This window comes from Mustelus asterias, chromosome 6 (genome assembly GCF_964213995.1).
Source record: "Mustelus asterias chromosome 6, sMusAst1.hap1.1, whole genome shotgun sequence".
NCBI classification, from domain to species: Eukaryota; Metazoa; Chordata; class Chondrichthyes; order Carcharhiniformes; family Triakidae; genus Mustelus; species Mustelus asterias.
Genome location: NC_135806.1, coordinates 94,927,297 through 94,945,551, shown reverse-complemented (window position 1 = coordinate 94,945,551; position 18,255 = coordinate 94,927,297). Strand labels below are relative to the sequence as shown.

Below are 18,255 nucleotides of genomic sequence, written 5' to 3'. Positions count from 1 at the left end.
TTCTTGTTCCATATATAATTGCTGGAATCCTGGAACAGACCACCTTCAACTTCCCTTCCACATCTATAAACCTCCCTTCATGTCTTTCCCTACTTGCAATTCATTTCCATAATCCTTCCTGCTCAACATCCCACCCAATGTTACTGTTCCATCAAAGTTTCTAGTCACCCCAATTGCATAATTCTCACTCTATCGTTGTTTTCTTTTCAGGTTGTTCACTCCTTCCATAGATAATCATTCAAAACTTTGGAAAGAAATAGAGTCTATTCCATATTGTTCCACATTCCCATTCCCCACAGCAAGTCTCCCTTCATTTTCTACAATCTTCTAATCATCCTTTTCCTCAATAGTGCCCCACAAGACACTGTGTGTGGGTGTGTGTGTCTCTCTCTCACAAACAAGGCCCTCTTTCCATAACTTCATCTTGCAGGGGTATATTGATAGCTGAAATCTACTCACATTAATTAACTTCTACTACAGTTTAAAGGCTCTATGTGTGATTGAAGTTCTACTTCGGTCTCTATTTAAATCTTCTCTTCAATCTTGCCTTCAACATTCATCCTATCCTCCTCCAGCTTTTCTTTTCATCTCCTGCTCAACTTCCATTGATTTATTCTCAATGTAATGCACTTTAATACACTGTCTCACACTTGAAAAGCACTATAAAAATCCAAGGTGTCACTCATTGGTGGTTTGAAACTTGGAGAAATGCAACAGCAAAAACATCTGAAATAAGTAGTTTTACAGTGTTATAGTAGCAGGTGCGGGATTTTCTTTAACCCAGTAGAAACTAAGTTGGCAAACAGATGCGAAGGAATATGTCTGGAGGGTAAATAAATGAACAACACCTTTATGATATAACTAAGATTGCTGTAAAGTAATGTAGTCATCTGCGAACTTTAGCCACAATTGAAACCTTCCGCAATACTACTAAACATAACAAAGCAGAGTTTGAACTCCAAATTGAGCCCATTATTAAAAACTAAATGTTCACCACTCTCATCCCGTTGAGATTGATTTAACCATTATTCTACCCTTTTGCTTTGACCGCGTTGATGAACCAACTGAACTATTTTTGGTAGTTTGAAGGTCATTTTTGAAATATCGAGCTGGAGCCTACATTCGTGAAGCATCTCACAGTTTAGCATTTTATTCACCAGGAGAGGGCGTTAAGATTATTAACACACTTCATGTGCGCCTAACACAGTGGCAATACAGTATTTTAATGTTTACGTGGGCGAGGGGGAATTGCTTCGCTTTGTTCTATGGACAGATTGGGCAGCAGAGCTAGGCTGCTAGTTTTGAATCAAAGCACCCCTACAACAAACGACCGTGTCAATTTAACTGCAGTCCTCGATATTAGCTTCAAAACAAGGCTGTTAGAAAAAGCACGCCTCATCAGTCTGGCACAGTGGCTCGTTGGCATGTCGTGTGTTCAATAGAAAAAAAAATAGGCTTTTATGTGAATTGACAAAACCTACTTTTACGTTAATTAAGCAGTTATGTGCTCTGTGAATCAATAAGCCAACTGGGGAATTTATTTTCCCTATATTAGCGTAACTTGAAAGTTTAATATCCAAGGCGCTTCAAGCGTGTAAAGAAATCATGATTAATTCGTTAAAAAAGTACATATGCGTTATATATTTCTAGAAAAATAATCAACAGCTTGTGATAAACTGTACTTACTGTGGGAATGCTATATGTGAGCCGAACTGACCGCAATCACCTCCACCCCCTCCCCAATGCAATAAAGGAATGAGGTTTCACTCAATGTAGATCGCAGGAACAATCTGCTGCCATTCCTTCAGGTCTGCTACTTTATAATATTCCACCTGTACCAACCTCCTTATCGCCCACCCTCAGAGCTGCAAAGTCGGTTTGCAGCTTTCTAACGGTTTACTAACTCTGTGGGGTTAGTAGCAGCCCCATTAGATATAATTCCTTCATAGTTGCATGATTTACATGCTCCCGATCCAAACCCAGCGAGTCTACGACAGTGGCTAAAGCAGTTAGGTTAACCGACTGCCTGAGAAAAGGTCCCTTTGAGTCATTCGTCAACATAAAGTGGACTAGTGATATGCAGAGCGCCTACCTTACCTGTGGATGAGAGAGAGAAATGATTCCAGCATCCCAGCACGGTGCAGTGAAGCCCAGGCAAAACCCACTGCAGGACTCTATCAATGTTGAGAGCTGCCTGCTGCGCAGTCACGACAGCGGGAAATCCATTTATCTTAAAAGTCAGTCACAACTAATGTTTGTGTTTTACCAGTCCCAATGGTCCCCACACCCAACTATGGAGAGGAGTTGGGGAGACGTTAGATCACAGGAAAAAATCTCCCACCAGCCCCCCCCCGTTGAAATCTTTGATGAAGAACAATAAAAAAGACACAGGATCACTTCAAAAGGTAAGTAATATTAGGATAAATTTCAGCTTTACCTTCTGTTGATCTTAACTCTAGTAAAATGACAATAAACTAAAATATATATTTTTAAAATCCTTTCTTTATCCAATTATATTCTATCCAGAATGTGGGTACCCCTGGAAAGATCAGCTATCATTATCCATCCCCAATTACTATTGAGGAGGGGGAAGGGGGTGAACTGCCTTAGTAAACTGAAAACCATTTTGCAGGGCAATTAAAGAGTCAATCGTTTTGATGTGAGTCTCCAGTCGAACTCAAGAACAGAGCGGGCAATGACAGCAGGCTGCCATCCCTAAATGGAATGAGTAAAGTTATTTGGCTTTTACAGCAATCTAATATTTTCGAGGTCACCTTTACTGACACAAGGGGCTGCCTCCCCCTCTACCCCCCAAGAAAGAACAGCTGTCCTATTTTATGTGCCCCCCTGTTAAAAACACACCTGGTTGGGGCACATAAAATCCAGCCCTAACATTGTTCCAGGTTTATTTAAGTAACTGAATTCAATTCACAAAATGTCATGGTGGGATTCAATTTGTGCCTCCAAATCATTTGTCCAAGTCTCTCTGGTTACTAGTCCAGTTGTATAAACCACTGTGCTACTGAATCCACATTAGCCAATATCCAATGGCAATACCATCCAACCAGCACGTATCTGCAGCTGCATCATGTATTTTGATTGCTATCAGATCTTGTAAATGGCAATACCATCCCCAATTCCATTTCTTCGGAACTATCATTTGATACAGCATTACTAAGAATTGAGGTGCCAAATTCTGAAGGGCAATTAGGGATGGGCAACAAATCCTTGCTTTGCCAACAACTCTCATATCCCATGAAATAATAAATACATTTCCTGGAAAGCTTTTTGGAACACTTCAGGAAAGGGCCTGAACTTAGATACACTGAGTCCAAATCATAAGATCATGGAAACATACACGGCTGGCCAAGTCAGGAAGGAAGCTGCAAAACTGAGAAAGCCCAAAAGAAATACTTTTTAACAGGGGAATGTATGTGGTTTCTATGGGAATAGAAGCTTAGAGATCTCTGATAGTGGTCAGGTTCTGTAGTTTCTGTCTACATGGAACTGAGATGTCCCTGTACTGGGTACTCAATAGCCTCACATTCAGCACTGGGTATTGCTGGTAAACACAAATCTAGCATGACTGCCAGGATTGTGGTCCATGCAATTTTAAGGCCTGCAAACTAAAACCCTCAAATGACACATGCATGCATGTATAGTAGAGGTCCTACAGCCCCCCAAAAATTGTGAGGTATTTTGAATGATAAAAATTGATAGCATAGGCAGGATGGAACTATTTCTGCTGATGAAGAAATCCAGAATAAGGATATACAATCTTAAAATTAGAGCCAGGCCATTCAAGGGTAAAATTAGGAAAGGGTAGTGACAGTCTTGAACCCTCTTCTGCAAAGGCTATGGATAATGGGTCAGTTGAAATTTTCAGGACAGAAATCGTCAGGTTTTTGAAAGGCAAGATTATCAAGGGATATGGAATTTAATGATGATGATTTTAATGATGGAACTTAAGATAGAAATCAGCATGAATGGTGAAAAGGACTATGTCACTCATTTTAATCAATATATTAATAACAAAGGAACCATTGCACAATCATTGCGTTTTGTTACCACGAGTTGGAAAATCGGCATTGTTTGTGGTGAATTACAGTTGCTTATTGGCAAATAAAAATAACCTCATCCAACATGCCTGCTGCTGAGTGACTATGTTCCTGCTTAATTTAATCGAAGTTCAAAAAAGTAGGATTTTATTGTAATTAGTGAGATAGTGAAATGCAATCGATCACTGCTCCTTTCAAAATACTTTTTTGCCCTTTAACTTGAGTAGAATGATTTCTTGATTTATTGTGAGTGCAATACCAGGAATGTTAAAGATTGCTCTCAATTTGTAAGAAGCAATTTTTAAAGTTGAAAGCATAGATTTTGGCCGTCATAGATTTATTGATTATACTCACGACCTTTGGAATATACTGTGTTCTTCCTCATGGACATAACCAGCATGATTGCCTATCATACAGAAAAAGAACATTGAGGTTCGCTTTAATGGCACCCAGTGAGTGTGTTTTCACCAGGGGGAGCAGGCAAAATAAGGTGGCTTATCCATTGTCATGCCACCCACCCAGACCTGGTGCCCATATTACAGGAGTGCCCACTAGCCTGCCTGACCTTTGGCCAATTGAAGCCCTTACATGGCTAACTATTGCCCACTTAAGTCCCTCAATTTGTTGCCACCAGTGTCACAACAAGCTGGGTAGTGGGAGGCAAGCAAGAGTGGGAAGAGCCATTTCCTCAGTCAAGTTGGTGAAAAGGCAGAAAGGAAGGGAAGCATACACCCTCTGGGGGTACACTGTGTACATCGAGGGCACCCTCACTAAGATTGTATCCCCTTGGTGTCTCCCCACCTGGTTTCCAAAACCTACCCCCAATCCCTTTGCCCCTCCTTAGGGTCTCTGATCCCTTCCCACTCAAATAGCCCAGGATGAATCTGTCTCCTGCATCCATGACACTTGTTTGTGAGTCTGCTTGTAGTCCCAGGAATGACCACTACTGAATTCTAGCACTGTTGCAAGAACTGCCGACCAATTAGATTAGCTGACAGCTGACCGGACTTTCCACTGAGGGTGGAAGCTGAGCCCGACTCTCAGTTTGCTAAGCCATCCACAGTTTCTGACCACCGTTTCTTCTAGTGTGCAGTACACTCCTCCCCCCACCATAAAATCCAGCCTCATGTGAGTCCAAGTGTACCCTTTGATAGAGCACAACATTGGGGGAGTTTGAACCCTTAATATGGGTTTGTTAATTTTTGTATGTCCCATTTGTATGTTCACCATGTTGTTTCTGCTGATTCCCCTTTAATTCACCTTGACGTTTATTTTTCTTTTAATTTATCATTTCTTTAACTTTTATGCTTTTGATGTACATGAAGCTGTCCTTTTACATCGTCCCCACACCAGGAATTGCATATTAGTTTGCCTCTTTTCAGTTTTGCATTATCTCACCAATGAACATCTGTGTCACCTAAATGCTTTATATCTAACACTTCATAGGTGGTTTAACACATTATTTCCAATAATAACTGTGAGGCAGACAGGCAGTGGTTGGTTGGGGGTGGGGAGGTTTTGACGGTTGGGGGAGTGTGTGGGGAAGATTTGCAAGTTTCCCACAGGTCCTGTTGACTAACATGGCAGGGACCTGTTTAAAATGTTTGCAACAGGTTTCCCCATTACAGTTAGTCACTCAGATTGACAATCTGGCTGGATAGTAGCACACATTGAGGGAGCAGGGATAAGACAGACATGGGGAGGAGGAGCCAGACATCACTGTTAAGGTTTGAGGGGAAGCTTCCTGGTCTCAAACCTGTGCTGTAAATGCACTCACATGATACACATAGCCCTCCATTAGCCGCTGTGTTTCCCAAGGCCCAGAGAAACTTGGCCTGCAGACATTAAGAAAAAGGGTTAAATTAAATCTGCGGCACAACTCCTTAAAATATATTTGGAAACTGATTCGCCTCCTGAGAGTGGATTGACGGTCACCCAACTCCGAGATCCACCACCACTAAAACTGAAAGCTGGTGCTTTGGAAACAAATTGGTTTTGAATTACCCATTTAAAAAAATTAGTTCCTTCACACATAGCCTCCCACCAATGTGGGATTAACTTCAAAGGAAATATAGAACAAGTCAGTCAGCATCTGTCAAGTTTATGGAGGCTGGTAGATAAGAGACCAGTAAGAAGTCTAACAACACCAGGTTAAAGTCCAACAGGTTTACTTGGTAGCAAAAGCCACTAGCTTTCAGAACAGGCTGTTCCTTCATCAGGTGGGTGGGAGTTCTGATCACAAACAGGGCACAAAGAAACTGCAGACGCTACGACAACAGATGAATGAACACCGCTCGACAATCACCAGGCAAGACTGTTCTCTTCCTGTTGGGAAGCACTTCAGCGGTCACGGGCATTCAGCCTCTGATCTCCGGGTAAGCATTCTCCAAGGCGGCCTTCACGATACACGACAGCGCAGAGTCGCTGAGCAGAGACTGATATGAGACCAGTCAGGAGATAAGATAAGAGACCAGTCAGGAGAACAATGGAATATTCAAATCTAAAGGTACCAAACAGTTGGATGAGGATTTCAACAGCAGATGAGCTGAGGCAGGAGCAGAGACAGGCAATGTTATGGAAATGGAAATTGGCAGTCTTGGTGCTGGAACTGATCTGTGGTTGGAAACTCATCTCTGAGTCAAACTGTATGCCAACATTGCAAATAGCCTGGTTCATCCTCTGTCGGTGACCAGGGACAGGGAAGGAGATAGTGGCGAGGGAATGGAATTTGTGCCAGGAAGCAAAGACAATGGCTTCAGTCTTCCCAATATTTAGTTCGTGAAAAATTAGGCTCATCCAGAAAAGGCAGTTTAACATTTTGATAGTGTACCCTCTCATCAGAAAGGAGACAACAGGCATTTTAGGAAAGTTGAAAAATTAGATGGAAAGGGAAGAGACAACAGCAGACACATTAATTACTAGCAAGGCATGTGTTAAATAATCTGTGAAGTCCTAAATAGAGAGAAATTAGGTGATGCAAAATATCATCAATAAGAAAATGTAACATAAAGAATTGTATTATCACTCACATTACCAAATATCCTTGTTGTAAAATGTAAGGGAATTTTGGAGCACAATTAAAGAAACAAAGGTATAATGTTTTAACATACTTTATTACCTAGATTTCTCTCATTCAAACTACAATCATTTAAAATTTAATGGGTTTCATTGTAATTTAAAGCACCAGGAGGAGGAAACAGCAGGAAACAGAGAGCCTGCAGCAGCTGGTGAAAATGCACTAATGCCACACTTTCTTCAACTGAAATTATTATAAATATATTGTCAGAGGTAACAGGTGTCCTGTAAGTGAAGCATGAGCAGAGGCAAGCTTGGGAAAGTAAAAATAATTCAGATGCAGAGATTCAGGATTTTGCTGCAACATTATAGTGGGTTTCAGCTGACTAATCTTTCTACCTCCGGCAAGTAGGATACAGAAATTTTTTATTGCTGTCAGTTCCCACATGCTCATTAACATCATCTGCTTTGCTTTCAGTTTTTTTTTCTATTCTAGAAAATTTTCCGTGTCAGTTTACTTTGTTTATTTCAAGGACAAGGAAGGTCGAGGTTAAGAGAGTTTTATGTATAATCCCCTTTGAGAATATAATTCTTTGAAGGTAGGCTCCGATGAAGATGTGAAAGAGAAGCTCTATTCTGACATTGATGAAGTCCTCACCTCAGTTCTCTTCATTCTGGATCAGGACATAGTATTTCTCATCTCTGCCCAAATTGATTAACAGTAATCACACTGCAGGATAGGATATACAGGAATAAATAATGGGGGTTTGTGAAAAAGCTATAGTGATAACCTTGGGTGATTTTAACTTGCATATAGATTCAATGAATCAGATTTGCAAAGATTGCCTTGATGGTGAATTCATAGAGTGTTTTCAGGACAGGTTTTTGGAGCAGCATATTCTAAAGCCAATTAGCGAGCATGCTATACTATCTAGTAACATGCAATGAGTTAAGATTAATTAATGGCCTCAGGAGGCACTCCTAGCTAACAGTGATCATAATATTATTGAATTTCACAGTCAGTTTAATGGAGAGAAGTGTGGATCTAAGATCCCAGAGATCTATTGAATCCTTACAGTGCAGAAAGAGGCTATCTGGCCCATCGAGTCTGAACTTGACCACTTTGGCAGGCAGAATAGAAAAACAGAATATTATTTATATGGTAAGAGATTGCAGAACTCGTGGTACAGAAGGATCTGGATGTCCTGGTTCATGAATTTCAAAAAGTTAGTATGTAGGTGCAACAAGCGTTTAGGAAGGCAAATGGAATGCTGTCCTTTATTGCAAAGGGAATATAATATAGAAGTAGGGAAGTTTGGCTACACCTGTACAGTGTCTTCGTGAGACCACATCTGGAGTACGTGTACAATTTTGGTCTCCTTATTTAAGAAAGGATATAATTGCAATAGAAGCAGTACAGAGAAGGTTGACTTAACTGATTCCTGGGATGAAGAGGTTTTCTTATGAGGAAATGTTGGACAGATACAAATCTTGGGTTTACTAGATAGTATAGCATGCTCGCTAATTGGCTCCAGAATGTGCTGCTCCAAAAAACTGTCCTGGAAACACTATGAATTCACCATCGAGATAATCTTTTCAAATCTGATTCATTGAATCTATATGCAAGCTAAAATCACCCAAGATTACCAAGAGACAGATACAGATACAAGTGTTGGGTAGCACAGTGGTTAGCACTGCTGTCTCACAGTGCCAGGGACCCGGGTTCAATTCCAGCCTCAGGTCACTGCCTGTGTGGAGTTTGCACATTCTCCCCATGTCTGCATGGGATTCCTCCAGGTGCTTCTGTTTCCGCCCACAGTCTAAAGATGTGCGGGTTAGGATGATTGGCCATGCTAAATTGACCGTAGTGTCAGGAGGATTAGCGGGGTAAATATGAGGGGATACGGGGATAAGACCTGGTTGGGATTGTGGTTGGTGCAGACTAGATGGGTCGAATGGCCTCTTTTTGCACTGTAGGGATTCTATGAGATATTCTATGAGAGTGGACCTGTATATATTGGAGTTTAGAAGAATGAGAGCTGATCTTATTGAAACATATAAGATCCTGAGAGGGTTTCACAGGGTGGATACTGAAAGGATGTCTCCCTCTTGGGAGGGACTAGAACTAGGGAAAATAGTTTAAAAATAAGGAATCTCCCAGGGGAAAAATGAACTCTTGAGGGTTGTTAGTTGTGGAATTCTCTTCCCAGGGAGCTGTAGAGGCAGTGTAATTGAATATGGTTAAGGGTGTTGGACACTTTACTAACCAGGGAGTCAATAGGTTTAGGCTCAGAAAGAAAAGTAGAAAACATAATCAAATACAACAAATTGGATCTTGCAAACTGGAACTCAGGAACAGGAAAGCTGCAATCACAATGCCGGGATTGTACTACAGACCGCCCAGTTGCCAGCGGGAGAAAGATATGTAGTCAGATTCTGGAAAGATGTGAAAATAACAGGGTTGCTGTGGTGGGTGATTTTAACCTCCCCCATATTGACTGGGACTCCCTTAAAACCAAGGGTTTGGATGGGAAGAACTTTGTTAGGTGTGTCCAGGGTGGGTTTTTGAAACAGTATGTGGACAGTCCAACAAGAGAGGGGGCCATACTGGACATGGTGTTGGGGAATAAGCCCAACCAGATGATCAAAATTTCAGTGGGGGTGCATTTTGGGAAAAGTGATCATAATTTTGTAAGTTTTCGGATACTTATGCATAAAGACAAGAGTGGTCCTCAGGTGAAGGTGTTAAATTGGGGGAAGGCCAACAATAACTGAATTAGGCAAGAATTGGAGAATGTGGATTGGGAGCGGCTGTTTAAGGGTAAATCCACATCTGACATGTGGGAGTCTTTTAAAGACTAGTTGATTAGAATGCAGGACAGGCATGTTCCTGTGAAAATGAAGGACAGGAATGGCAAGATTCAAGAACCTTAGATCATGCAGTTCTAGTTGCCACACTACCAGAACGACATGAATGTTTTGGCGGGGTGCAAAAGAGGTTTACCAGGGTGTTGCCTGGTCTGGAGGGTTTAGATATGAGGAGAGGTTGGATAAATTCAGATTGTTTTCACTGAAAAGGTGGAGGCTGAGGGACGACCTGAAAGAAATCTACAAAGTTATGAGAGGCATAGATACGATGGATCGTTAGAGGCTTTTTCCCCAGGGTGGAGGGGTCGGCTATAAGAGGGCACAGGTTTAAGGCGAGAGGTGGTAAATTTAGGGGAGACGTGTGGAGAAAGTTTTTCACACACAGAGGGTGGTGGGTGCCTGGAATGCACTGTCAGTGGAGGTGGTGGAAGCAGGCAGGTTAGGTGTATCTTGACAGAACATGAATGGGAGACGAACAGAGGGATAGAAACCCATGTTTCAGCGCAGGTTTGTTGGGCTGTAGGACTGTTCCTGTGCTGCATTGTTCTTTGTTCTTTGATTTATTTCAGGTGTTAAACCTGGTGTGAAATTGAACTTAGAAATTAAAATCTTATCATTAAATGCTTTGTTACATATATCAATGCACTGTGATTTCTACAACAAGTAATAGCTTCTGAGATTACAGTCTCAGACATTACATGAATTACAATGCAGAGTTGTAATTACAAAGTGGTTATGGACAACATGTACCAGAGTGTTTGCCATTTTTCACTGTCAGTTTCATAGCTCTAGTTATTTCAGCTGGATCAGCTGTAGCTGATTTCATAAAATACATACAGTCCTACCCTGGAAATTTTTTCATTGAATTTCATGTTTTGCTCTGGGGTTAACTACAATTGGTTTTGCAACACTGATGAAAACAGAACAAGCTAAGCTTTAAATTCAGTTCAATTTATGATAAAATTACAGGGGTGATTTTAACCTTCTTGCTCAGTGGAAATCAGACGGATGGGCAGTTAAAATTGCTGGTGGGACGTATGCACTGATGCCAACATTGATCCTACTGGTTCTGATTTTAAGCTTCCCCTCTGAATAGGTAACAAGAACAGGTGCCAACAACTGACAGAGTCCTTTGCTAAACACGCAAATTGGGCACCAATGACTCTTTCAGGTTTTAACTGGAATTTGAACTTTGGGCTGAGCTAGAGAAATGCTTGTGGTTTTCCAGCCCTATTTGAAAGAGGAATTCCTCAGATCTAAAACATCCACCTTCAGCTACCTCATTAATGAACTCCCTTCCATCATAAGGTCAGAGTGGAAATATTCGCTGATGATTGCACAACGTTCAGCACCATTTGTAACTCCTCAGCTACTGAAGCAGTCCGTGTCCATATGCAGCAAGACCTGGACATCATTTGGGCTTGGCCTGATAAGTAGAAATTAACATTCACACTACACAAGTGTCAGACAATGACAATCTTCAATGAGAGAAAATCTAACCCTTGAGAAGTTAGTGGTAAGCCACCTTCTTGAATTACTGCTGTCCATCTAGAGTAGGCATACCCACAGTACTGTTAGGAAGAATGTTCCAGGCTTTTGATCTAGCAACTGTGAATGGATGGCAGTACCACCCAAGTCAGGATAGTGTGAGGCTTGGAGGGGAACTTGCAGGTGATAGTGTTCCATTCGTCTGTTGGCTTTGCCCTGCTGAGTGGTAGATATGGCAGAATTGGAAGGTGCTGTTGAATGGGCATTAGTAAGTTGCTGCAGCGCATCTTGCATATAGTGCACACTGCTGCTACTGTGCATCAGTGGTGGAGGCAGTGAATGGTTAAGATAGTGGATGGAATGCTGATCAAGCTGCTTTTTCCTAGATGGCTTTGAGCTTCTTAAGCTGGAGCTGCTCTCAATCAAGCCGGTGGAGAGCACTCCATTACACTCATGACCTGCACCTTGCAGATGATGGCCAGGCCTTGTAGAGTCAGGAAGTGAGCTACTTGCTCGGCCTCTGACTTGCTCTTGCAGCCACAGTATTTATATGTTGTGAGGGTCAGTTAACTCAGACGGCTGGGTGGCTGGAGCAATGCCAACAGCACGAGTGAAATTCCTGTACCAGCTGAGGTTATTCATGAAGGCCCACCTTCTCAACTTTGCCTCTCATCTGTGGTGATCCTCACCACCAGTCAGCTCTCCTCCTCAAAGCCGGAGAACAGCCTTTGGTCAACCTATGGAACTATGGCGACTTTACATTTTACTTTTATTTATAAGGCTGGTCCAGTTCAGTTTCTGGTCAATGGTAACCCGCAGGATGTGGGAGATTCCAGTGATGGTAATGCCATTGAATGCCAAGGAAAGATTATTAGATTATCTCGTGTTAGAGATGGTCATTGCCTGGTATTTATGTGGCACAAATGGTACTTACTACTTATGAGCCTAAGCCTGATATTGTCCAGCTCTTATTGCATATGGGGACAGACTGCTTCAGTATCTGAGGAATCATGAATGGTGCTGAACGTTGTGCAGTCATCAGTGAGCAGCCTAATTTCTGACCATATGATGATGCAGCTGAAGATGATTGGGCCTAGGACATTACCCTGATGAACTCCTGCTGTGATGTCTTGCAACTGAGATGATTGTCCTCCCACAACCAGAACAATTTTTCTTTGTACTAGGTATGACTCCAACTGGCAGAGAGTTTTCCCCCTGATATCTATTGACTCCAGTTTTACTAGGGCTCCCTCTTACCACACTTGGTCAAGTGTTGCCTCGATGTCAAGGGCAGTCAATCTCACCTCACCTAAATGTTGATATTCTGGCATAAACATCATCTATGTCATTTCCCCATGGTTTTCACAGCAATGAGAACCCTGCAGTACCTCAACCTCTGTACGTTTAAATTTCTGTTGTGAAAGGTAACAAATTATTTAACCCTTGAATAGACTGTAAAGGTTTCTAATAACCTGACTAAATATTATTTGAAAACATGTTTGCTCAATCTCTCCCTTTGTATTCAATCTACAATGCAGTATGAATTAAGGCATCTTTTGTGCAGAAGGATGGGAGTAACAGGATAGAAGGTTCACAATTCATAATCATTCCACATAAGCTTTTTGAACAGATCAGGAGAACACCTCAGCTTTGAAATTATATTGTGAGATTTTAGTGTTAGACTGATCAATGCACTTGTCCATTATTTTTGTATATACATTCTTTGTGGAGACATAAATCTTTTTATTTGAAATAGGTTGATTCCTTCACGAGAAGAATGGAGAGGAAAAATTCAAACTCACTGCACACTAGTATCCATGATATAGTTTGAGTGCTATTGTATGAAAATATGCTTGAAATAGAATAATCGCCTCCAGACCGTAGTATGCAACAGTGTCAAAGATTAACAAATCGGATATAAGATTCTGCCTTCAAAGTTACAAATGCATAAATTCATCATTCTGGTGAACTACAATTTGTAACACTAGGTATAGTTTAGGCAGAATCTGGTTATAAATATGTTGCAACTCATACATACATCTCCCACCTCTCCAGGTCACAATGAAGATCGTCTTTGTAAAATCCACAGCCTGTGGAATTCATGTGTTTTCTACCTTTGTATTGATGTGATGAGTGCAAATTAACAGAAATGGTGTAAAAGATAGCAGAATTTGAAATGTAAATGAGTTATGCCCGTAACCACTTATAGAGGTCATAAAGTCATAGAGGTTTCAGCATGGAAACAGGCCCTTCGGCCCAACCTGTCCATGCCGCCTTTTTTTTAAAAACCCCTAAGCTGGTCCCAATTGCCTGCATTTGGCCCATATCCCACCTTATCCATGTAACTGTCTAAACGCATTTTAAAAGACAAAATTGTACCCACCTCTACTACTACCTCTGACAGCTTGTTCCAGACACTCACCACCCTCTGCGCGAAAAAATTGCCTCTCTGGACCCTTTTGTATCTCTCCCCTCTCACCTTAAACCGATGCCCTCTAGTTTTAGACTCCCCTACATTTGGGAAAAGATATTGACTATCTAGCTGATCTATGCCCCATTACTTATACTTATATTAAAATATCCACAATCTTTTACACTGGTTCAATGTCAATTTGACCAAAGCAGCGCTTGGTCACAAAACTACCAGGCTCCCAGGTGAGCATGGCAAGTTTCTATCAATTTGCCCATTTTACACGTGTTCATCACATTACATCAGAATGTCCAACACACTGGCATCTGCTGTTACATTGTCTTGGATTTTGCAGTAAAAACAACAGCGAGACAATCAGTGCTCACCATTATTAATGAGTAAATCAAGTATAATACATCAAGAGGTTTCTATCCAAGATGTCCTGCTCCTCCTGAAGTTGCCCAATAACAAATAGAAATGGAATATAGTCAATTGACTTGAGCCCAGCAATCAATTGAAACTGACTTTGGCTGCATCAACTAGTTGAAAAAAATTCCTTTTAATTAGTTGAATTCCGATCTCTTGAGACACCACTGGCCATGTTTCCAGTCAATAATCAATTATATTTAATCTGTACTGCACCCGTGTGCTGTAGCATGGGAGATTTTTTGCATTTGCAAATAAGTCTGCATGGAACTTAAGTGCAAATCCACCTCAGCAGAAATGGCAGGGTATCCAGTACAATCTGACCACATTTTCCTGATTGTGCTTCTCATTGAAAGTCCAGGCTCAAATATTTAATCTGCTGCTACTACAGGTCTCATTAACGTAATTATTTCATCAACAGTGAAATCAATGTTTGTGTAATAACACATTTGAAAAACCATCAACAGGCAACAGCCATTTATCAGTATGAGAACTTGTTTTGGAGAGATTTACATAGTATTGCATTGGATCACATTGGATTTTTGGCACAGAAACAGGCTGTTCAGCCCAACCAGTTCATGCCAGTTTTTATGCTCCATTTGCGCATCCTCTCATCTAAATCTACCATCATGACCACCTATTCCTTTCTCTCTCATTGGCTTATCTAGTTTCCCCTCAAATCTATCCATACTACATGTTTCATGCATATAACGTATTGTGTGTGTACTGTGTATAATAGCATATACTGTAGTAGCAAGTGCCATCTGGAGAAATAAGTTTCTCCTGAATTTCCTATTGATTTTTTTTTGTGACTGCTTTATATTGATGGTCTCTCTTTATGCTCTTCACCACAAAAGGAAACGTCCTCTCTATATGTTAGGTCACCCTTTATTTAAGAGAGTAGAGACCCAGCCTATCAATCCTTCGCTGATATGTAAACCCACAACATTTTATTACAAGAATCACCTAATGTAAAAGACTGCAGACTTCAATAGCCTGTTGCACCACTGTGCTTAATTATTACAGTTTGCCTATTCTTGTGTTGTATATATTGCACGTGACAATTAATTCTTGTGCAGTTTCATTACGGATTCCTTAAGACTGAAGTTTTGGTTTTGTGATGTTAGTGTACCTTTAAGAAAGTTTTTTTTAAAAAATCATGATCACTACAGCTCTCACAGCTTCAGTGTTTCTCAGCTCGCAGCCTCAGTTTGTTTTTCTCATTGTTGCCAGGCTGACTACAAGAGCCTTTTTATTGCTGCTTAGATGGGGGTTTGTTTATTTTTACTGGGATGTTTTTTGATTCTGCATTGTTGGGAAAAAACTGGTTGGCAGGTCAGGTGATAGGAGTTTTTTTCATTTTCAGTTTGGAGCTACAGTCCGAGTTTTAGTATTAGAAGGGGCATCAAGCTGAAAAGAAGTTTCTCTCTCTCCATGGTTTTGGAAATTCTGCAGGTTAGCTGAAAGCAAAGTCTTGCCTTTCTGAAGGGGGGAATTGGCTGTTGGTGGCTTGCCGAGAGTCCTGGTGTTTTGGTAAGCTGTTCTGATATCAAACTGTTTTGAGTCTATCCAGAGAATTGCAGACTTCATTTTATTTGATTTGATTTATTATTGTTACATGTATTAGTATACACCGAAAAGTATTGTTTCTTGTGTGCTATGCAGACAATGCATACCATACATAGGGACGGAAAGGAGAGAGTGCAGAATGTAATGTTACAGTCATAGCTAGGGTGTAGAGAAAGATCAACTTGGGGTAGGTCCATTCAAAAGTCTGATGGCAGCAGATCCAAAGGTCTCAAGTCCAGTATCACGTGAGCATCAGTCTTTGCTGTATTAAACCTGTGAAAAGGGTCTATTGTCTATGAGATTGGTTTGATTAGAACATATTAGATATATTTGTTAAGGGTTATACATTATAGTGGTTTTTCTATTTCTTGTTTGAAATTGATAACAGTTTTTGCTAATTTTCTCACTATACACATGAACTGTATTCTCAGATAAACATTGTTTGATAAAAGCTCCTTAGTGGGTCATTTGAATCATATCTGAAGTGAAACATCTCACGCTTATCCTAGCCAAGTTCAGAGGCAAAACATATGATCCAGGCGGGCTCCATAAAACACCTTGGAGTTTCTGACCAGAACTATAACAGTCTCTATATCAAAGGAAGGATATAGTTGCATTGGAGGCAGTACAGCAAAGGTTACTAGATTGTTCCCTGGGATGAAAAGGTTATCATATGATGAGAAACTGAATAAACTGTGCCTATGCTCTCAGGATTTGAGAAGAATGAGAGATGATTTCATTGAAATATACAGGATTCTGAAAGGGCTTGACAAGGGAGACCAATGAGAGGTTGTTTTCTTGGCTGGGGAATCTAAAACACGGGGCGCTGTCTCAGCATAAGAGGTCGATCATTAAGGCTGAGACGAGGAAACATTTCTTCACTCAGAGTTGTTGATTCTCTACATTATAGAGCTGTGCCTGTTCCAATATTGGGTCAATTTGATACTGAGGCAGACATGTTTTTGGACTCTCAGGGAATCAAGGAATATGGAAACACAGAGGGAAAGTGGAGTTGAAGCTGCAGATCAGCTATCATCATAAAGAATGGCAAAGCCTGATTGAAGAACCTTACAGTCCACTAATTTTCCTATTTTTTTATGTTGTTATGGAAGTTATTATCTTGTAACAATATCTTGCTTTTCCTGTACTTGGAAAACACTTTGAATTCTCATCAATTGTTGCTACAAAAATGTTGGTGAATTTAAACTTCAGAATCTTTTCAGGAGTAGGTCTGACTTTGAGTGCTTTTATGCGATATCCAAGTTGATATGTGAATAAAATGTGATGCCCAGTATTCCACGCTGGCTCTGAATGTTATCTCAAGTGTAACTGCCAGGGGAGAGCCTGAAAAATTAGGTAGGGTCCATGTTACTCATGTGTCATATGCCTATGAACATATGAAAACAATGGACAGTTTTACTTTAAAAAAAAACAGCATGGAATATGGACAATTTATCTTGACCCAAGATGGAGTCTGGGGGATCAGGTGCCTTTTGTGATTTCTGCAAAGACAATTACTAGCTAATTTCTGTGAAAAGTCATTAGAATGTAAATATCCAGGCGAAGGACCCTCCTTTGAAGATACATTCAGGATGCAAGATCACCTATGGAATTTACAGTTCATATTGTCTGGAAATTTGCAGGAACTTAAATATAATTGTCACCCCAGATAAAATATCTACAAACCTGAAGTTTAACAAAGGGGTATGAAAGAGCTATTTCTAACATGAGCAGCTGTGAATAGCCACCATTCATCCTCTGTTGAGTGATACAGTCATTGAGTCATAGAGGTTTACAGCATGGAAATAGGCCCTTCGGCCCAACTTGTCCATGCCACCCTTTTTTTAACCACTAAGCTGGTCCCAATTGCCCGTGTTTGGCCCATTTCCTTCTAAACCCATCTTATCCATGTAACTGTCTGAAAGCTTTTTAAAAGAAAAAATTGTACCCACCTCTACTACTACCTCTGGCAGCTTGTTCCAGACACTCACCACTCTGTGTGTGAAACAATTGCCCCTCTATACCCTTTTGTATGTCTCCCCTCTCATCTTAAACCAATGCCCTCTAGTTTTATACTCCCCTATGTTTGGGAAAATATGTTGACTACCTTATCTATGCCCCTAATTATTTTGTAGAGCTTGATAAGATCACCCCTAAGCCTCCTATGCTCCAGGGAAAAAAGTCCCAGTCTATCCAGCCTCTCCTTATAACTCAAACCATCAAGTCCCAGTAGCATCCGAGTAAATCTTTTCTGCATTATTTCTAATTTAAGAACAAAGAACAACGAAAATTACAGCACAGGAACAGGCCCTTCGGCCCTCCAAGCCTACACCGACCATGCTGCCCAACTTAACTAAAACCCCCTACCCTTCCGGGGACCATATCCCTCTATTCCCATCTTATTCATGTATTTGTCAAGAC

General features: G+C 40.9%; 1 protein-coding gene across 3 annotated transcripts in view; it reads right to left on the bottom strand.

Moving 5' to 3' along the window:
- mctp1a (multiple C2 domains, transmembrane 1a) overlaps nt 1–18,255 on the bottom strand; it is a 599,923-nt gene that overhangs the window by 435,123 nt on the left and 146,545 nt on the right. The window contains exon 1 of one of the 3 annotated variants that reach the window (XM_078214776.1): nt 2,098–2,169. The exons of the other annotated variants lie outside the window; for them this stretch is intronic. The gene's annotated coding sequence lies outside the window, so the exon portion shown is untranslated. Of the gene's footprint in view, nt 1–2,097; nt 2,170–18,255 lie in introns of those variants that run through there. 3 annotated transcript variants of the gene reach the window in all.